The sequence below is a fragment of the Hevea brasiliensis genome, chromosome 5, assembly GCF_030052815.1.
Source record: "Hevea brasiliensis isolate MT/VB/25A 57/8 chromosome 5, ASM3005281v1, whole genome shotgun sequence".
Lineage (NCBI taxonomy): Eukaryota > Viridiplantae > Streptophyta > Magnoliopsida > Malpighiales > Euphorbiaceae > Hevea > Hevea brasiliensis.
The window spans coordinates 24,654,493-24,677,919 of NC_079497.1; positions in this window are offsets into that span (position 1 = coordinate 24,654,493).

Sequence of the window (23,427 nt, forward strand, 5' to 3'; positions counted from 1 at the left end):
AAATTTTTGAATTATGTTTTAAATTGTGAATTTGTGTTTTTCTTTGTTAAGTACAACTACTCAATATCCATAATTGTTACATACAGTGCATTACATCATGAATATGAACTAACGGAGGGAAATCTCCTTGTGTTACTTGTTCAGGAGATACCCTAACTTCAGCCTGAAATGGAAGAAGGGGATCGCTCAGTTGAGCAGTCTGTTGAAGCTGAGGCACAAGGGGAAGCCCCAGCTTTACCGAATGTCAGTGGGTCAGCAGCACCAGCCCCACAAATGCCGCAAATTCCTGCACCTGATTCGCCTGAGATAAGCGGCAATGTTTCAACAAATGGTGGGGTATGCTGCTCAAGCTCCACCCCAACCACAATGGCACAACCACGCCTCGGCCAAACAATATGATAAATTATTGAAGTATGGGGCTCTGAGAATTTAAAGTACAGAGACCCACTTGAGGCGAGCAATGGCTTGAAAGAATGGGCCAGTATTTAAGAAGTCGCCGCCAAGATGAATTAAAGTTTGAGTATTACGTGTCTCTGCAAGGGGATGCGTATGGTAGTGGAAGACCATCCCCCACAGCTTGGCTGAACCACCAATGCTAACCTGGGATGACTTTATCAGAGAGTTCAGACAGAAATACATCCCAGATGCATATGTTGATCAGAAATTGCAAGAATTTTTGAGTTTGAAGCAAGGGAATAGATCAGTGGCAGAGTATGAGAGGGAGTTCTCCCGCCTGAGTCACTATGCGGAGAGTCTCCTTACTACCAGTAAGGCAAGGTGCAAGAGATTTGAGACGGGTTTGAAGCCCAGTATAAGGATGCAAGTTGTGGGATTCAGACACAGCAACTTCTCAGAACTTATGTCCCAAGCACTTGAACTGGAGAGAGTTGAAGCAGAAGCAACCCCAGTGAAGGAAAAAGCTGAAAAATCAGAAAAAGACAAGGGGGAAAAATCAGTTGAACAGAGTTCTGGTGCTACCTCTGGAAAGAAAAAGAAGTTTAGTGGACCCAGTAGGGGTCGAGGTGGAAGATTTAGTAGAGGCAGATTTTCCGGACAGAGACCCCCTAGGTCTGGCCAGCAGTCAAGCAGGGGTTCACAGTCTGCCCGCCCCTGTGAGACTTGTGGCAAGATTCACGGGAGTGTTATTGGGCCACTCGAGCCTGCATTAACTGCGGAGGCAAGGGTCATTTAGCAAGAGACTGCACTAGTGCTTTGTCTCCGAGATATGGTCCAGCTCCTATTACTGTCGAGGGATTTATTCAGAGTCCTGCTCCCAGAGGTTCACAATCAGTTAGCAGAGGAAGAGGCAGAGGTAGAGGCACTACTTCAGGCAGTCAGGGCACAGTTGGTTAGTCGGCACAAGGGAGTGCTTCAACCAGAATCTACGCAATGAGACAGCGTGAAGAGGCTGAGACTTCTGATGTGGTAGCTGGTATATTCTCTATCTCTGGTCAAGATGTATTTGTATTGTTTGATCCGGGTTCAACCCATTCATATGTTAGTGCTAGCATAGTCAATTCACTTGCTGTCCCATGTGTGCAAATGGGTTTTGAAGTGCTAGTAACTAGTCCGTTAGGACAAGAAGTCCGGGTCAACAGAATTTATAGAGACTGTCCTTTGGTGATCCAAGGACATGTTTTCCTGTCAGACTTGATTGAGATGCCCTTCAGAGAGTATGATATTATCTTAGGCATGGATTGGTTAGCCAGGCATCATGCTATGATTGGTATGGATCAAGATCACTTTTGGTCTCCCTTTGTACGGTGATGTGGTCATACACGGGGAGAGGCATTTACTGCCATCAAACATCAATTCGGCTGCACTAGCCAGAAAGATGATCAGAAAGGGGTGTGAAGCATACTTGGCACATGTGATAGACACCCAAGTGGGGAGTCCAGCACTAAGGGACATCCCTACTGTATGTGATTTTCCGGATGTGTTTCCTGATGAATTGCCAGGATTACCTCCAGAAAGAGAGGTGCAGTTTGAAATTGATGTTATGCCTAGTGTGGATCCAATCTCCATAACGCCATATAGAATGGCACCTGCAGAATTGAAAGAGTTGAAAGTGCAGTTGCAAGAATTGCTTGACAAGGGCTTTATCCGCCCTAGTGTGTCACCTTGGGGAGCGCCAGTGTTGTTTGTAAAGAAGAAAGATGGCACTCTCCGCTTGTGTATTGATTATCGGCAGTTGAATAAGGTGACAATAAAGAATAGATATTCATTGCCCCGCATTGATGACTTGTTTGATCAGTTGAGGGGTGCAGCTGTGTTCTCCAAAATTGACCTGAGATCAGGTTATTATCAGCTGAAAGTACAAGAGCAGAGTATTTCTAAAACTGCCTTCAGAACCCGCTATGGCCATTATGAGTTTTTGGTTATGCCATTCGGGTTAACTAATGCTCCGGCTGCTTTTATGGATCTGATGAACACTATCTTCAGACCATACCTCGACCAGTTTGTTGTGGTATTCATAGATGATATATTGGTCTATTCGAGGAATGCAGAAGAGCATGATAGACATCTGCGGATTGTACTGCAGACTTTGAGGGAGAAACAGCTATATGCCAAATTGTCGAAGTGTGAATTTTGGCTGAAGGAAATATCTTTCTTGGGGCATGTAGTATCAGAAGAGGGCATCAAGGTAGATCCAAGTAAGATTGAAGTCGCCCTTAATTGGAGGCCACCGAAATGTCACGAGATTTGCGATTTTAGGTTTAGCTGGATACTACCATAGATTTGTGAAGGGATTCTCCATGTTGGCATCTCCATTGACCAAGCTGCTTAGAAAAGATGTGAAATTTCATTGGACGGATAAATGCTAGCAGAGTTTTGATGAATTGAAGAGATGTTTGGTGAGCTCAGTCCTAACTTTACCCACACCGGGTAAAGAATATACAGTTTACAGCGATGCTTCTCACAACGGGTTAGGTTGTGTGTTGATGCAAGATCGAAATGTCATTGCCTATGCATCACGCCAACTAAAACCGCATGAGAGGAATTATCCGACACATGATTTGGAGCTTGCAGCCATTGTGTTTGCTCTTAAGATCTGGAGGCATTATTTGTATGGGGAGAAATGTTATATCTACACAGATCATAAGAGTTTAAAGTATTTGGGCACCCAGAAAGAGCTAAATTTGAGACAGAGGTGATGGTTAGAGTTGATAAAAGACTATGATTGTCTGATAGACTATCAGCCAGGGAAAGCTAATGTTGTGGCTGATGCCTTAAGTCGCAAGACTATGGCAAGTCTACGGGTTACTCCTTTGTCTTTGGTACATGAGTTAAGATCATTGCATGCCAGCTTAGGGATTAGTGATGATGGGCAGACAGCAGTTGCATGGCATGTACAGCCAGTGTTGATTGATCAGATTAGAATGGCTGCTCAGAATGATCAGAAGTATCAGAAATTGTTGGAAGAAGTCCAGCAGGGCAAGAAACCAGAATTCTCAATCAGAGATGATGGTTTCTTTGCTACACTGAGGCGTAATATGTGTTCCTAATGATGTTGATTTGAGGCGATCATTTTGAAGGAAGCACATGAGTCTCCTTTGCCATGCACCACAGTGGCACAAAAATGTATAGAGGGCTAAAGGAGCATTACTGGTGGATGGGTATGAAAAGAGATGTGGCAGAGTTTGTATCCAAATGCCTAACTTGTCAGCAAGTAAAGGCAGAGCATCAAGTACCCACTGCGTTGTTACATCCACTACCGCATGCAGTGGAAATGGGAGAGAATAACGATGGATTTTGTGATGGGACTTCCGAGGACACAGAAGAGTCATGATGCAGTTTGGGTCATTGTTGACAGATTGACTAAATCTGCTCATTTTCTGCCAGTCCGGATGGACTACAGTTTAGAAAGATTGGCCAAGTTATACATCGATGAGATTGTGAGATTGCATGGAGTGCCAGTATCCATCGTGTCAGACAGAGATCCTAGGTTCACTTCTAGATTCTGGGGTAGTCTTCAGAGAGCCCTAGGAACTAGATTGAACTTCAAGATCGCATTCCACCCACGCATGCATGGCCACCCGAGAGGGTAATTCAGATCTTGGAGGACATGCTACGGGCTTGTGTGATTGAGTTTGAGGGTAGTTGGGATACACACTTGCCTTTGATTGAGTTTGCTTATAACAACAGCTATCAATCAAGCATTGGGATGCCTCCATATGAAGCTTTGTATGGCAGGAAATGTAGAACCCCGTTGTGTTGGGATGACGTGGGTGAAAGGAAGATGATTGGACCCGAAATTGTTCAACAGACTGAAGAGAAAATCAGGGTGATCAGAGATCGACTTAAAGCTGCATCAGACCGTCAGAAGTCCTACATTGATCTGAAGAGAAGGGATATTGAGTATGCAGTGGGTGAGAAAGTTTTCCTCAAGGTTTCTCCTTGGAAGAGGATTATGAGATTCGGCCGAAAGGGGAAACTAAGTCCTCGTTTTATCGGGCCATATGAGGTTCTGGAAAGAGTGGGTCCTTTGGCATATCGGTTGGCACTACCTCCAGAGTTGGAGAAGATACATAATGTCTTCCATGTGTCTATGTTGAGGAGGTATCGATCAGACCCATCTCATGTACTACCAGTAGAAGAAATAGAAGTGAATCCAGACCTCACATATGAAGAAGAACCCATAAAGATTCTGGCTTATGAGGTGAAACAATACGGAATAAGCGGATACCATTGGTAAAAGTCTTTGTGGAACCATCATTCGAGCAAGAAGCTACTTGGGAACGAGAGGAGGACATGAGGAGACAACACCCACAGCTGTTCAGAGATTGATACCAGGTAAAAATTTCGAGACGAAATTTATTTAAGGGGGGGAGAATTGTAACACCCCCGTTGCATAGCCTGGTAGATTTCACTGTTCCGGTGACCGGTGTCGGTCCGGACAATTAATGGGATTAGGGCCACACTTAAGACAACATGAGAAGCCATAAACACAAATAATTAGTAATGTTTAATTAGTTAACTATAAATAAGAAAAACAGAACATAAGAGGTTAAACGAGCCGAGAGTCACAAATGATGAGTGACCTCCTCGGAACGATCAAGTCGTTTTAAACTCAAATTTCAACCACAAAAAGTGACGCCGTTCCTTAGGACCCTTATGGACACAAGTGGAAAAGAGAAAATCACGAAAAAGAATCGTTAAGTCACCAAATAATTAGGTCGAAGCCGGAAGAAATATTGGATTATTTGCAAACCGATGAACTTGAGGGGCAATTTGGTCAATTGACCCCGAGAGTCGACTCGACCTAATCACAAATAAAATTGGAGAAAAGAAAATTTTGGAATAGAGAATTAAATTAAAGAACTAATAGAAAAAAAAAAGAAAAAAAAAAGAAGAAGATAGAAAAGTTAAAGATGATGACATCATGAATGATGTCAATAAGAAATTAATTAAGTTATTTATTAAATGGGATTTTGTGGTCTTCCATCAACTAAAATAAATTAAGAAAAGAAAAAAATTAACAAAAAGTCATCTTCATCTTCTCAAAAACGTCACTCTCTTCTCTCCCTCACAAAACCACCATGAAAGCTCATTTTTGAGCTTGAAAAACTAAAATCCAACCATACAAAATTGTCCTACCATAAGTAGACCTTGTTTGGGCAACTAAGAAAGAAGATTCAAGGAAAAGAAAGAAGAAAAATTTGAAGAAAAGGAGGAAGAAAATTCTGCTCAAGGTATAGTACTATAAACTTCAATTTTTATTGTTTAATTAGTGTTAGTGTGGCATCAAGAGCTTGTAAATAAACTTGAAATGAAATAAAATCATGGGAGAAGGACTAAACTAAAATTTTGGCTTGGTTGATGGGAGTATGATTGGTATGGTTTGATGTGTTTAAAGGGAATTAAAGATGTTAATAAACTTACATTAGTATGGTGTTAAGATGGAAATGCACCAATTGTGATTGAATGAGTGAGTTAGGGTTTGAATATTAGGGTTTGTGAACCAAAAATTTGGAGAAATCCATAAATGATATTTTTGACCAATTGTGGACTGAAAAATGGTCAATAATGACCAAATGAATTGTGTGGGAATGGTGGAAAATTTAGCTAAATTCGTAGGTCAATGGTCATGCTGCTGGCAGCATGACCAAACCTACTTTGAAGGACCAAAACTCAAATTTTACAAGCCTAATGGATATGCCACCAATTGGAGATGAAAATAGACATAAAAGAGCACAACTTTCATTAAGGAACCATGACCAAAAACTGACTAAAACTTGGTGAAACAATTGACCAAAGTGAGTTGATAGCAGCTGCCTCAAGATTAAACTGACCAAATGAACAGTAACTGTTCATTTGGTCATAACTCGAGCTAGGTAGGTCAAATTGACCTGAAATTTTACCAGCAATTAGATATGATATAGACCTAAAACTTTCATGAAGAACACCAACCCAAATTAGGCCATTAACTCATTCAAAACATTGAGCAAAGTTAAAATTTCTGTACTGAAATTCTGCAGATTTTTAGTTCAGCAGCAATGTTTGGATAGCTATAACTCTCTCTAGAAAATCGGATTTAGGCGATTCTTGAACCGATGGAAACCTAAGACATAGTACAACATTTCATATGAAGAAAGTGAGACCAAATTATGAACTTAACTTGATCAAATTATTAACCAAAGTTGGACAAAAAATCTGCTAGCACCAAAATCTCAAGATGAACGAAGACACGTGAACAGTAAACTTATTTTGGCCATAACTTGAGCTACAAAACTCCGATTGGGGTGATCCAAAAATGAGAATACACTTAAGACAATAAGGAAAATTTTCTATGAAGGAAGTTTTGTCAAATTCCAACAGTAGATCGACCAATGAAACAGTGCAACTTCGGAGAACCAAAACCGAAAATTGGCAATTTTGCCAAAATGACCTAAGCTTTAAACAAATGACCAAAACCAACAAGTTTGGTGACCAAAATGTGGTATGTGGGTGAAGTTGGAGTTCCCATACCTATTAAGCCTTAGAAAGTCAATAATTTGACTTGAATAGTGCAGTGAATAGTAACCCGAAACACAAAATTTCGAGAACGTCGAATTTAACACGTTAGAGTTAGGTAAATGTGAAGCTAAGTTTATTTTGAATTTATTTTAAGTTCAAGTACTGAAACATTGGAAAATTGTGTGTTTCAGTTGAAAAGAATATCGGGAAGGAACCCGAGGAACCGAGTCGAGGCTAAAGGACGACTCGTTTGAGGTTTGTGCACAATATTACTATGCTTTAAAAAAAAATTCATTGATTAAATGAATGAAATATGCATTTTATTGTTGCTTTGAATTGTTGAAAGTATTGTGACCTTACTTATGATGTTTTGATTCAAATTGTGAAATTTATTGTGTATATTTGAAATGACAATGTTTAGCAAATTGTTAAGATAAGTTTTGAAACCACAGTATCATGACCATATATTTGAACACCTCACTAGCACGACTAGTGGGGGTAATTAGTTTCGAATTTTGATTCCTTCTCTGGAGAAGTGTTGAGGTGTGCCAGTAGAAGAGGATGTGAATGGATATCCATATATTTGAGCTAGCTAGCCTTGTGATATGATTTCTCTTTAGCCTCTGGCTATCGAGATTCATGTGATTTCTCTTAGCCTCTGGCTATTGAGATTCTATTTGTTTCGAATGGCATGATTTAATGTGGGTTTTATGAAATGTGTTTTGATACTTTGAAATAAACTTGGTTTACATGTAAAATCTTACAATGCATGATTGTATTAAATTTTCATGTTTAGCCAAATTTTTGAATGAATGTGCTTTAAGTTTTGCATAAAGATTATTTTAGTATATTGTGCACCACTGAGTCTTAGTACTCAGCGATAGCTTTATTCTTTGCCGCAGATACAGAGATTAGAGGAGCAGCAGATCGAGTCACTGAGGTGTGTGAAGTCATCACTTGAAGTCTTTGGGTATAATTTATACCCTAATCAGTAAATATTTCTTTTGATGTATATATTGCACATAAATGTATGGACATGTACATGGGTCTTGAGCAGTTTGTACAAAGTTTGTATAAAAGTTGTAATAAATTTTAATTTGGACTTTTTGAATGTAAATTTTTGTATGATGAATATATAAATTGTTTATCTTGAATGGAATATGAATAAATGATATTGATGGACAGTATTTTGAGAATTTTTGAACTTGTGAATTTTGAGAAATTGGTTGAGATTGAGTATGAATTTGACTTAGTGGTTAGATAATTCTTGGAAGTGCTTTTATTTGGTATTCGAAGAACGGTTTTCTCAAAATACAGAGGAAACTCTGTCAAAATTTTTATAAGATTTGCGGAAAACCAAAATGGCCAAAAATATTAATTAGTTTTAATTTCAACATAAATGTTTTAAACATTTATTAGAAATGCTCACCACTTATCAAAAATAGGAAAATTGTTTTAAAATCCCTTGTAGGGTACTTAATGAGTTATCGGTAGGTGAAGTGCGGTAGTTCATTAGGTATTCTACGGGATCATGTGATGCCTTAAAGAGGGGTAAGGTGTGACATGTTTTAGTGGTATCAGAGCAAATTTTTGAATTATGTTTTAAATTGTGAATTTGTGTTTTTCTTTGTTAAGTACAACTGCTCAATGTCCATAATTGTTACATACAGTGCATTACATCATGAATATGAACTAATGGAGGGAAATCTCCTTGTGTTACTTGTTCAGGAGATACCCTAACTTCAGCCTGAAATGGAAGACGGGGAACGCTCGATTGAGCGAATTGCTGAAGCCGAGGCACAAGGAAGCCCGGCTTTACCGAATGTCAGTGGGTCAGTAGCACCAGCCCCACAAATGCCGCAAATTCCTGCACAGTTCGCACAGCAGATAGCGGCAATGTTTCAATAAATGGCTGGGGGTATGCCTGCTCAATCTCCACCCCAACCACCTGTGGCACAACCACTGCCTCCAGCCAGACAATATGATAAATTATTGAAGTATGGGGCTGCAGAATTTAAGGGTACAGTAGACCCACTTGAGGCAGAGCAATGGCTTGAAAGAATGGACAGAGTATTTAAGAAGCTGCACTGCCAAGATGAATTAAAGTTTGAGTATTCTGTGTCTCTACTGCAAGGGGATGCGTATGACTGGTGGAAGACCATCCCCCACAGCTTGGCTGAACCACCAATGCTAACCTGGGATGACTTTATCAGAGAGTTCAGACAGAAATACATCCCAGATGCATATGTTGATCAGAAATTGCAAGAATTTTTGAGTTTGAAGCAAGGGAATAGATCAGTGGCAGAGTATGAGAGGGAGTTCTCCACTTTGAGTCACTATGCGGAGAGTCTCCTTACTACCAGTAAGGCAAGGTGCAAGAGATTTGAGACGGGTTTGAAGCCCAGTATAAGGATGCAAGTTGTGGGATTCAGACACAGCAACTTCTCAGAACTTATGTCCCAAGCACTTGAACTGGAGAGAGTTGAAGCAGAAGCAACCCCAGTGAAGGAAAAAGCTGAAAAATCAGAAAAAGACAAGGGGGAAAAATCAGTTGAACAGAGTTCTGGTGCTACCTCTGGAAAGAAAAAGAAGTTTAGTGGACCCAGCAGGGGTCGAGGTGGAAGATTTAGTAGAGGCAGATTTTCCGGACAGAGACCCCCTAGGTCTGGCCAGCAGTCAAGCAGGGGTTCACAGTCTACCCGCCCCTGTGAGACTTGTGGCAAGATTCATGGGGGGGAGTGTTATTGGGCCACTGGAGCCTGTTTTAACTGCGGAGGCAAGGGTCATTTAGCAAGAGACTGTACTAGTGCTCCGAGATATGGTCCAGCTCCTACTACTGCCGAGGGATCTATTCAGAGTCCTGCTCCCAGAGGTTCACAGTCAGTTGGCAGAGGAAGAGGCAGAGGTAGAGGCACTGCTTCAGGCAGTCAGGGCACAATTGGTCAGTCAGGACAAGGAAGTGCTTCAACCAGAATCTACGCAATGAGACAGCGTGAAGAGGCTGAGACTTCTGATGTGGTAGCTGGTATATTCTCTATCTCTGGTCAAGATGTATTTGTATTGTTTGATCCGGGTTCAACCCATTCATATGTTAGTGCTAGCATAGTCAATTCACTTGCTGTCCCATGTGTGCAAATGGGTTTTGAAGTGCTAGTAACTAGTCCGTTAGGACAAGAAGTCCGGGTCAACAGAATTTATAGAGACTGTCCTTTGGTGATCCAAGGACATGTTTTCCTGTCAGACTTGATTGAGATGCCCTTCAGAGAGTATGATATTATCTTAGGCATGGATTGGTTAGCCAGGCATCATGCTATGATTGACTGTAGACTGAAGACAGTCACTTTTGGTCTCCCTTTGTACGGTGATGTGGTCATACACGGGGAGAGGCATTTACTGCCATCAAACATCATTTCGGCTGCACTAGCCAGAAAGATGATCAGAAAGGGGTGTGAAGCATACTTGGCACATGTGATAGACACCCAAGTGGGGAGTCCAGCACTAAGGGACATCCCTACTGTATGTGATTTTCCGGATGTGTTTCCTGATGAATTGCCAGGATTACCTCCAGAAAGAGAGGTGCAGTTTGAAATTGATGTTATGCCTGGTGTGGATCCAATCTCCATAACGCCATATAGAATGGCACCTGCAGAATTGAAAGAGTTGAAAGTGCAGTTGCAAGAATTGCTTGACAAGGGCTTTATCCGCCCTAGTGTGTCACCTTGGGGAGCGCCAGTGTTGTTTGTAAAGAATAAAGATGGCACTCTTCGCTTGTGTATTGATTATCGGCAGTTGAATAAGGTGACAATAAAGAATAGATATCCATTGCCCCGCATTGATGACTTGTTTGATCAGTTGAGGGGTGCAGCTGTGTTCTCCAAAATTGACACGAGATCGAGTTATTATTAGTGAAAGTACAAGAGCGAGTATTTCTAAAGCGCCTTCGTAACCCGCTATGGCCATTATGAGTTTTTGGTTATGCCATTCGGGTTAACTAATGCTCCGGCTGCTTTTATGGATCTGATGAACACTATCTTCAGACCATACCTCGACCAGTTTGTTGTGGTATTCATAGATGATATATTGGTCTATTCGAGGAATGCAGAAGAGCATGATAGACATCTGCGGATTGTACTGCAGACTTTGAGGGAGAAACAGCTATATGCCAAATTGTCGAAGTGTGAATTTTGGCTGAAGGAAATATCTTTCTTGGGGCATGTAGTATCAGAAGAGGGCATCAAGGTAGATCCAAGTAAGATTGAAGTCCTAATTGGAGGCCACCCAGAAATGTCACAGAGATTCGCAGTTTTCTGGGTTTAGCTGGATACTACCGTAGATTTGTGAAGGGATTCTCCATGTTGGCATCTCCATTGACCAAGCTGCTTAGAAAAGATGTGAAATTTCATTGGACGGATAAATGCCAGCAGAGTTTTGATGAATTGAAGAGATGTTTGACTGAAGCTCCAGTCCTAACTTTACCCACACCGGGTAAAGAATATACAGTTTACAGCGATGCTTCTCACAACGAGTTAGGTTGTGTGTTGATGCAAGATCGAAATGTCATTGCCTATGCATCACGCCAACTAAAACTGCATGAGAGGAATTATCCGACACATGATTTGGAGCTTGCAGCCATTGTGTTTGCTCTTAAGATCTGGAGGCATTATTTGTATGGGGAGAAATGTTATATCTACACAGATCATAAGAGTTTAAAGTATTTGGGCACCCAGAAAGAGCTGAATTTGAGACAGAGGTGATGGTTAGAGTTGATAAAAGACTATGATTGTCTGATAGACTATTAGCCAGGGAAAGCTAATGTTGTGGCTGATGCCTTAAGTCGCAAGACTATGGCAAGTCTACGGGTTACTCCTTTGTCTTTGGTACATGAGTTAAGATCATTGCATGCCAGCTTAGGGATTAGTGATGATGGGCAGAGCTTGCATGGCATGTACGGCCGGTGTTGATTGATCGATTAGAATGGTGCTCGTAATGATCGAAGTATCGAAATTGTTGGAAGAAGTCCACAGGCAAGAAACCGAGAATTCTCAATCGAGATGATGGTTTCTTTGCTACACGAGCGAGAATATGTGTTCCTAATGATGTTGATTTGAGGCAGATCATTTTGAAGGAAGCACATGAGTCTCCTTTTGCCATGCACCCTGGTGGCACAAAAATGTATAGAGGGCTAAAGGAGCATTACTGGTGGATGGGTATGAAAAGAGATGTGGCAGAGTTTGTATCCAAATGCCTAACTTGTCAGCAAGTAAAGGCAGAGCATCAAGTACCATTGGTTGTTACATCCACTACCGCATGCAGTGGAAATGGGAGAGAATAACGATGGATTTTGTGATGGGACTTCCGAGGACACGTAAGAGTCATGATGCGATTTGGGTCATTGTTGTGATTGACTAAATCTGCTCATTTTCTGCGATCGGATGGACTACGATTTAGAAAGATTGGCCAAGTTATACATCGATGAGATTGTGAGATTGCATGGAGTGCGGTATCCATCGTGTCGAGAGATCCTAGGTTCACTTCTAGATTCTCGGGTAGTCTTGAGAGCCCTAGGAACTAGATTGAACTTCAAGATCGCATTCCACCCACGCATGCGGATGGCCACCGAGAGGGTAATTCAGATCTTGGAGGACATGCTACGGGCTTGTGTGATTGAGTTTGAGGGTAGTTGGGATACACACTTGCCTTTGATTGAGTTTGCTTATAACAACAGCTATCAATCAAGCATTGGGATGCCTCCATATGAAGCTTTGTATGGCAGGAAATGTAGAACCCCGTTGTGTTGGGATGACGTGGGTGAAAGGAAGATGATTGGACCCGAAATTGTTCAACAGACTGAAGAGAAAATCAGGGTGATCAGAGATCGACTTAAAGCTGCATCAGACCGTCAGAAGTCCTACATTGATCTGAAGAGAAGGGATATTGAGTATGCAGTGGGTGAGAAAGTTTTCCTCAAGGTTTCTCCTTGGAAGAGGATTATGAGATTAGTAGAAGGGAAACTAAGTCCTCGTTTTATCGGGCCATATGAGGTTCTGGAAAGAGTGGGTCCTTTGGCATATCGGTTGGCACTACCTCCAGAGTTGGAGAAGATACATAATGTCTTCCATGTGTCTATGTTGAGGAGGTATCGATCAGACCCATCTCATGTACTACCAGTAGAAGAAATAGAAGTGAATCCAGACCTCACATATGAAGAAGAACCCATAAAGATTCTGGCTTATGAGGTGAAACAGCTACGGAATAAGCAGATACCATTGGTAAAAGTGCTGTGGAACCATCATTCGGGCCAAGAAGCTACTTGGGAACGAGAGGAGGACATGAGGAGACAACACCCACAGCTGTTCAGAGATTGATACGGTAAAAATTTGAGACGAAATTTATTTAAGGGGAGAATTGTAACACCCCGTTGCATAGCTCCAGTAGATTTCACTGTTCCTGAATCAGGTGTCGGTCCGGACAATTAATGGGATTAGGGCCACACTTAAGACAACATGAGAAGCCATAAACACAAATAATTAGTAATGTTTAATTAGTTAACTATAAATAAGAAAAACAGAACATAAGAGGTTAAACGAGCCGAGAGTCACAGCGATGAGTGACCTCCTCGGGAACGACTGCGAAGTCGTTTTAAACTCAAATTTCGAACCACAAAAAGTGACGCTGCGTTCCTTAGGACCCTTATGGACACAGTGGAAAAGAGAAAATCATGAAAAAGAACTGTTAAGTCAGTCAAATAATTAGGTCAGGAAGCCGGAAGAAATATTGGATTATTTGCAAACCGGGATGAACCGGCGAGGGGCAATTTGGTCAATTGACCCCGAGAGCTGACTCCTGACCTAACTGTCAAATAAAATTGGAGAAAAGAAAATTTTGGAATCGAGAATTAAATTAAAGAACTAATAGAAAAAAAAAAGAAAAAAAAAAGAAGAAGATAGAAAAGTTAAAGATGATGACATCATGAATGATGTCAATAAGAAATTAATTAAGTTATTTATTAAATGGGATTTTGTGGTCTTCCATCAACTAAAATAAATTAAGAAAAGAAAAAAATTAACAAAAAGTCATCTTCATCTTCTCAAAAACGTCACTCTCTTCTCTCCCTCACAAAACCACCATGAAAGCTCATTTTTGAGCTTGAAAAACTAAAATCCAACCATAAAAAATTGTCCTACCATAAGTAGACCTTGTTTGGGCAACTAAGAAAGAAGATTCAAGGAAAAGAAAGAAGAAAAATTTGAAGAAAAGGAGGAAGAAAATTCTGCTCAAGGTATAGTACTATAAACTTCAATTTTTATTGTTTAATTAGTGTTAGTGTGGCATCAAGAGCTTGTAAATAAACTTGAAATGAAATAAAATCATGGGAGAAGGACTAAACTGAAATTTTGGCTTGGTTGATGGGAGTATGATTGGTATGGTTTGATGTGTTTAAAGGGAATTAAAGATGTTAATAAACTTACATTAGTATGGTGTTAAGATGGAAATGCACCAATTGTGATTGAATGAGTGAGTTAGGGTTTGAATATTAGGGTTTGTGAACCAAAAATTTGGAGAAATGCATAAATGATATTTTTGACCAATTGTGGACTGAAAAATGGTCAATAATGACCAAATGAATTGTGTGGGAATGGTGGAAAATTTAGCTAAATTCGTAGGTCAATGGTCATGCTGCTAGCAGCATGACCAAACCTACTTTGAAGGACCAAAACTCAAATTTTACAAGCCTAATGGATATGCCACCAATTGGAGATGAAAATAGACATAAAAGAGCACAACTTTCATTAAGGAACCATGACCAAAAACTGACTAAAACTTGGTGAAATAATTGACCAAAGTGAGTTGATAGCAGGCTGCCCTCAAGATTAAACTGACCAAATGAATAGTAACTGTTCATTTGGTCATAACTCGAGCTAGGTAGGTCAAATTGATCTGAAATTTTACCAGCAATTAGATATGATATAGACCTAAAACTTTCATGAAGAACACCAACCCAAATTAGGCCATTAACTCATTCAAATCATTGAGCAAAGTTAAAATTTCTGTACTGAAATTCTGCAGATTTTTAGTTGAGCAGCAATGTTTGGATAGCTATAACTCTCTCTAGAAAACTCTGATTTAGGCGATTCTTGAACCGATGGAAACCTAAGACATAGTACAACATTTCATATGAAGAAAGTGAGACCAAATTATGAACTTAACTTGATCAAATTATTAACCAAAGTTGGACCAAAAATCTGCTAGTACCAAAATCTCAAGATGAATAAAGACACGTGAGCACAGAAACTTATTTTGGCCATAACTTGAGCTACAAAACTCCGATTGGGGTGATCCAAAAATGAGAATACACTTAAGACAATAAGGAACATTTTCTATGAAGGAAGTTTTGTCAAATTCCAATAGTAGATCGACCAATGAAACAGTGCAACTTCGGAGAACCAAAACCGAAAATTGGCAATTTTGCCAAAATGACCTAAGCTTTAAACAAATGACCAAAACCAACAAGTTTGGTGATCAAAATGTGGTATGTGGTTGAAGTTGGAGTTCCCATACCTATTAAGCCTTAGAAAGTCAATAATTTGACTTGAATAGTGCAGTGAATAGTAACCCGAAACACAAAATTTCGAGAACGTCGAATTTAACACGTTAGAGTTAGGTAAATGTGAAGCTAAGTTTATTTTGAATTTATTTTAAGTTCAAGTACTGAAACATTGGAAAATTGTGTGTTTCAGTTGAAAAGAATATCGGGAAGGAACCAGAGGAACCGAGTCGAGGCTAAAGGACAACTCGTTTGAGGTTTGTGCACAATATTACTATGCTTTAAAAAAAAAATTCATTGATTAAATGAATGAAATATGCATTTTATTGTTGCTTTGAATTGTTGAAAGTATTGTGACCTTACTTATGATGTTTTGATTCAAATTGTGAAATTTATTGTGTATATTTGAAATGACAATGTTTAGCAAATTGTTAAGATAAGTTTTGAAACCACAGTATCATGACCATATATTTGAACACCTCACTAGCACGACTAGTGGGGGTAATTAGTTTCGAATTTTGATTCCTTCTCTGGAGAAGTGTTGAGGTGTGCCAGTAGAAGAGGATGTGAATGGATATCCATATATTTGAGCTAGCTAGCCTTGTGATATGATTTCTCTTTAGCCTCTGGCTATCGAGATTCATGTGATTTCTCTTAGCCTCTGGCTATTGAGATTCTATTTGTTTCGAATGGCATGATTTAACTGTGGGTTTTATGAAATGTGTTTTGATACTTTGAAATAAACTTGGTTTACATGTAAAATCTTACAATGCATGATTGTATTAAATTTTCATGTTTAGCCAAATTTTTGAATGAATGTGCTTTAAGTTTTGCATAAAGATTATTTTAGTATATTGTGCACCACTGAGTCTTAGTACTCAGCGATAGCTTTTATTGCTGTCGCAGATACAGAGATTAGAGGAGCAGCAGACTGAGCTGCTGAGGTGTGTGAAGTCATCAGCTTGAAGTCTTTGGGTATAATTTATACCCTAACTGTAAATATTTCTTTTGATGTATATATTGCACATAAATGTATGGACATGTACATGGGTCTTGAGCAGTTTGTACAAAGTTTGTATAAAAGTTGTAATAAATTTTAATTTGGACTTTTTGAATGTAAATTTTTGTATGATGAATATATAAATTGTTTATCTTGAATGGAATATGAATAAATGATATTGATGGACAGTATTTTGAGAATTTTTGAACTTGTGAATTTTGAGAAATTGGTTGAGATTGAGTATGAATTTGAAGCAGTGGTTAGATAATTATTGGAAGTGCTTTTATTTCAGGTATTTGAAGAACGGTTTTCTCAAAATACAGAGGAAACTCTGTCAAAATTTTTATAAGATTTGCGGAAAACCAAAATGGCCAAAAATATTAATTAGTTTTAATTTCAACATAAATGTTTTAAACATTTATTAGAAATGCTCACCACTTATCAAAAATAGGAAAATTGTTTTAAAATCCCCTGTAGGGTACTTAATGAGTTATCGGTAGGTGAAGTGCGGTAGTTCATTAGGTATTCTACGGGATCATGTGATGCCTTACAGAGGGGTAAGGTGTGACAAAAATTATAGGGAATGAATACACATAATTTTTATTTTGTTTTTCTTACATTTTCTACTTATCTCATGGTATTAAGCATGAAGTAAGTAAAAATACTAAAAGATTGGACACTAACCTCTTTTGCTAACTTTTCCAAGTCTCCAAAACTTCCTTATTATTTCTTCTTTTTGCTGGCTAGAGGTTGTTCAAGTTGCAAAATTAATTTTTAGTGAAGCAAGGTTGTGGTTTCAAGGTGAGATGAGGTGGGATTTGAAGCTTGCTTTAAGCTTCCATGGAGGTTGGGTTGGGGAAGGGTATCAGCTGGCTTTGTTGAGGAAGAAAGTAGATTGTGTTTTGTTAATTTTTACCTCATTTTATCTCTTTTTAATTAGTTTTTAATAGCTTGTTCAAATGTAATTAGTGGGAGCACTTTTAATGACCTCATGGTGATGTCATAATTGATATTTTTCTGATTTTCTTTTATTTTCTTCTCTACTCATTTTCAATTTAATTTTTAGCAATATTTACTCACATTTTATGTCGTAATAATTATTTACTTAACTGGACAAGTCGGCCAAAAATCATCTCTAAAGATGAAATGACTAAAATGCCCTCCGTTTGGCTTAACCGACTAAAATTGTCTGTACCGATTGAAAAAATTTTCTAAGTATTTTCTTGGCATTATAATGCCTTAGAAACCTCAATGACTCTTCTCTGGAGTCCCAAAAATTATTTTATGAATTTTCTCCTGGCTCTAGGGCTCCTAGTTGCGAGGACCGCAACTTTCCACTGGGTTACCTATCGCTAGGGCACCGGCTCATTTAACTCGGTTGTATTTTATTTCTAAAATTTTTTCTAAATTTTTCTTATTAATATTTGAGTTAATTATAGTTCCTCACTTTAGTTTAAATATTTTTTCAGACGTTCTAGCTGTCCGGACCGACACCGATCACCGGAACAGTAGAATGTATGGAATTGTTACAGTGAGGGTGTTACATGCACTTCATTGGAATAAAAATTGCCAGATCAGACAGAGGGGATTTTATTTCTTAAAGAAAGTACATATTGGATCTCCTAGATAAGACTGACATGATGGGTTGTAAACTAATAGAGTCTCCTATTAAAGCCAATCATAAGCTGTAAGCAGAAGTTGGGGAGTCAATTAACATAGGAAGATATTATAGGTTGGTTGAAAGATTGATTTATCTCTCTCATACTAGACTAGGCATATGTCACACCTTATCCCTTGTAAGGCATGGCATGTTCCCGTAGCATACCTAATGAATTACCGAACTACACCTACCAATAACCCATTAGTTATGCTACAATGGATTTTAAACAAATTATATCTTTTGATCTTATCAATTCTTTTGTGGAAAATTGCATGGGAATAGTTAAAATTCAATGTAAACATTCATTGGAAATAATGATAGACTAAATATTGCAAAAGTTACATTTCTATAAGCTTCAAAATACAATAAAAATAGTTACAAACTCAAAATACTTTAGTAATGCAGTGCTTTTTAATATAAATTGCTCAATGTCCGTACATCCATACATATAGGTACAAAATACATCCAAAGGAATCACAAGGGTATACCTAACGTAAATACCCACAATCAATACCAAAATACTGCTTCCAAGTCTCTCACTTGGCAGCCTTCTCCTTTCCCTTACCTGCGACAGCATAAAGAAGCTATCGCTGAGTATATCACTCAGTGGTGTACAACTAATAACTTTAAAACTTAAGGTAAAACATAATTTGTCAAAGTATAATAATTCACATTTTTCTTAAGCATGAAAACTTCACAATAGTTCTAAATCCATAAGAGCCATTTATTGGAATAACATTTCAAAAAATAAATCACACTTCATAAATCACAATTCACAAAGCATTAGTGTTGCCAATATCAACACACAGTTTAGGCCATGACACAAAATTTCATGATCAGTGCCGCATTGTACACCACGACAAAACAATCTCAACCTCACTAACCGTTATTAATGAGGGAAGGGCTAGCTAGTTAATGAGTACTCATGTAGTCTTATCCCACTAACTGTTATTAATGGGAGACATAATCAATATCAATTATCAACCCCAAATAGCCGTTACTACTGGAGAGTTCTGAAAGGGACTATCATGCTAACTGTGGTTTCAAAACAGTTTCCAAAAATTTTCCACTCAATAATCACATTTATAAACCAATAAACACATTTAAATTCATCATAATATCCATATAAAGGTGGCAACACCCAAATTTCTTAAATGAAAGAGAAAAACCATATTTCAGTCAAAGTAAACTTGTTCAAAGCAAACTCATTCAATTTAACACATTCCAAGCAATTTACAAGTTTAAAAATGAAGAAAAGGTTAGTTGTGCACAAACCTTCAATAATTCTCCTTTCTTGTCACCTACTTCTCCTTGTCCGTTCAAACTTCTTTTTCTACTGAAAATACACAAATAAAATACCTCAATACCAATCTCAATTGCAGCCAAGAACTCATTACATGCATGTCTAATACATCCCAAGTTAGCTTTGAAAATTTTAGAATATTTTGGTTATGGGACAGCTTGATGCCCCAATCTTAGAACTCAATTTTTACCTAGTTTCGATCATAATTTGATGAGGTTTTTTTCATGAAAATTGTTCATTTAGGTCTTAACTTGATTTTCCTTTTTGAATGGCCTAATTCAGAACTGTGTAGCTCAAGTTATGATCAAAACACGGTTACTGTTCATGTTACTATTTATCCTGTAGATTCAGTTCTGGTAGATTTATCGATCCAAATTCATTCAGTAATTTGATCAAGTTAAGTCCATAATTTGGTCTAATGTTCTTCATACGAAATGTTCTACTATGTCTTAGGTTTCCATCGGTTCAAGAATCACCTAAATCGGAGTTTTCTAGAGAGAGTTATGGCTATGCAAATTTTACTATTTATATGGCAAATCAGTAGATTTCTAGATTTCCACAAATTTGGTGATTCAACTTTAATTAGCAGTTTGATTGGGTTAAGTCCATAATTTGGCCTCAAGTTCATATGAAATGTTCTACTATGTCTTAGGTTTCCATCGGTTCAAGAATCATCTAAATCGGAGTTTTTTAGAGAGAGTTATGGCCATGCAAAGTTTACTATTCATATGATCAAATTCTGCAAGTTCCAGAATTTTGTCTCTAAGTTCAAAGCTCATTTCGGATAGCTTAAAGTCATTTTCGAGGCAGGGTATCTTCACAAAAATTCTAGCCCTATATCTTAAGTTTCATTTCCAATTGGTTTCACACCAATTGGAGTTGTGTAGCCTAAGTTATGGGCTTCCAAACACACTGAATTCAGTGTGCAAAATTCTGCCCTAAGTTCAATTTTTCATTTCTTCAATTACTTCCATTAACCAACCTCAATTCACATTTAATTCACCCAAAATGACTATAATTTAGCATTGACACATCAATGGCACTTCCTAGCACAAACTCCACAATTTTCAAACACCAAAGTTTGCAATTTTCATTTCTTCAATTACTTCCATTAACCAACCTCAATTCACATTTAATTCACCCAAAATGACTATAATTTAGCATTGACACATCAATGGCACTTCCTAGCACAAACCCCACAATTTTCAAGCACCAAAGTTTGCAATTGTCCCTAATCTTACTATTTTATTACCTCCATTCATCAACCTAATGTCAATTCAAACTAAATAAACCTCAAATGATCATAATTTAACACTACACACTCCAATTTCACTCTCTAGCACCAAAGCTCCAATTTTCCCATGAACCCTAATCTCCCATAATTAAATTTGTACACATTTCATGCAATTTCTTTGCCCTAATCATGTATACTACTTCAACTAAGCTTAATCTCATCATCAATTTCATTCAAAGACATCAAATCCTCACTTTTCTCCAATTTGGCCAAAACCCTAGTTTAGATTCCATACATGTTTTCTTTCATTTTCTTATGAAATTTCATGCTTTCTCATGTAAATTCATCACACCCAAACTTGATTCAAAGCATATTTGGTTAATCAAGCATGAAAGAGAGAGCTTACCTCACTTGATGATTTTTTCCACTTCCAATCTCTTCCAAATCTTGCTCTTCTTGTTTTTAATCTCTCAATCAGAGATCTCTTTGATGTTTTCTTTTAGTGGGCTATGGAATTTATGAAGGGAATTGAAGTGAATCAAGACTTGGAAGGGAAAACAATGGTGAAAGAAGATTGGAGAAGATGAGAAAAGAAAAGAGAGGGAGAGGGAAGATGAGTGGTGGCATGAAAGAAGGGAAAGAAGAAGACTTATCTTCTTTTATTTAAATAATTAAGTTTAATTCTCAAAAGCCCATAAGTCATTAATTTTAATTAGGTCAAAAATGGAATACAAATTCTAGATTTTTGCCTTTTTTATTTTCTTTCCACTTTTACTCTAATTTTTCCCTCAATATTTCTTCATAATTCAATATTTTATTTTCATTTAATTAAGTTGACATTTGGTCAAAAATCAACTCTTAAAGTGAATTGACCAAAATGCCCCTTATCGAGTCATAATCCCTCTTTTACAAAATACCCGGTGAATTCTTATATTTTTGGGTCACTTGAATTTTTATTGTGTCTATCTCAATTAATTTTCTATTTATTTTTGGTCCTCATGGTGTCTTTGAATAGTACTAGTCACGGATAAAAAATGGTACTATTCATAACTCGGAGGTTTGGGTGTCACGGACCAAAAATGGTACTATTCATAACTCGGAGGTTCGGGGTGTTACAGCATAACTTATGCTATAAGCCTAGTGAGCAAACATATACATGATCTTCGAGAACCTCACTTAGAGGCTGTCTTCACATCTTGAGGTATTTAAAATCTGCGTTTGGAAAAGGACTTCTCCTTTTCAAAGCATGGCCACCTCTAGATAGAAGCCTTTAGAGATGCAAATTGGGCTAGATCTGTTGATGATAGGAGTTTAACATCATGCTATTGCACCTTTGTTGCTGGCAATTTAGTTACATGAAGGAGTAAGAAGCAAAATGTAATAGCAAGATATAGTGCAGAGGCAGAATAAAGAGCTGTGGCATGGGGTATTTATGAGTTATTATGGCTACAAAACTTGATGGAGGAAATGAGACTATCAGAAACAAATAGTTTGTCCTTGTCTTGTGACAATAAAGTTGCTATCAATATAGTTCATAATCCACTTCAAAATGATCATATCAAACATAGAGAGATTGATTAACACTTCATAAAAGAGAAAATAGTTGATGGCTTTTTAAGTGCCTCTTATGTGGCTTCAATGGAACAAGTGGTCGACATGTTTACTAAATGTTTAAGTAGCAAGATGCACCATACTCTTGTTTGCAAGTTAGGCATATATAGCATGTATAAATAAACTTGAGGAGGATTGTTGGATTCCTGCCTATAACAAGTCCCTGTATTATAGGATTTATTTATTTCCTTCCTGCTTGTTTTTATTTTCTTACTTTTCTTTTAGTTAGTATATCTAGTATTCCTTTTATATCTTGTATATAAATAGGAAGAATGTACAAAGGCAAAATATAGAATTACAGAGAATTTTCTCTCCTAAACACCTATTTTAATAAATACGATATACTTCCAAACCCAGATGGTGTAGGTTAAACTCACGTACTAGGCTGGAAAACCAGGTGCCTTGGGGCAAAGGAAGCAAATGAAGGTCAATGCTCGGCGGCCCCAAGATGGAGAACGCAAGAAAATATGAGAGAATGTTTGAGAGTGTTCCCCTTATCGATGAAGATAGTAGCTAATATAAAACTGAAATAAAGAACAAAAGCCTTTCCTTAAGCAATTTCTTTCATTTTCCTTTATTTTACAAAATTTTCAATTTTCTACGAAATTTTATGAATTATTAATTAAAAATAATTCAATGAATATTGAATTACATGTTTTTATGAATTATTAATAAAAAATATTCAATAAATTTTGAAGTAATTATATGCCATAACAATAAATAAATTATTAACTAAAAGTAATAGAACGTTAGCCTCTGACATTAATATTTAAGTTTGCAATTATTTAAGTTCATTTAACAATATTTTATACAATAATAATAAAAAAAAGAATTCAATGAATTCTAAAAATAATTGTATGTCATAATATTATTTTTTTAATATAAAAAATATGTAAGAAAATAATAATAAAAGAAGAAGATTCATTCAACTCTGAAAAAATTAAATCACTGTTAATTAAAAGTATTTGATAATTTTTTTTATCAATATTCTTTTTATAAAATAATAATAAAAGAGGAAGATTTACCTTTATTTTTGAAAAAATACATTTAACGATATTTTTACTTTTTATTTGTTTTTATCATTATTTCTTAACATTGTTTTTTTTTTAATATAAAC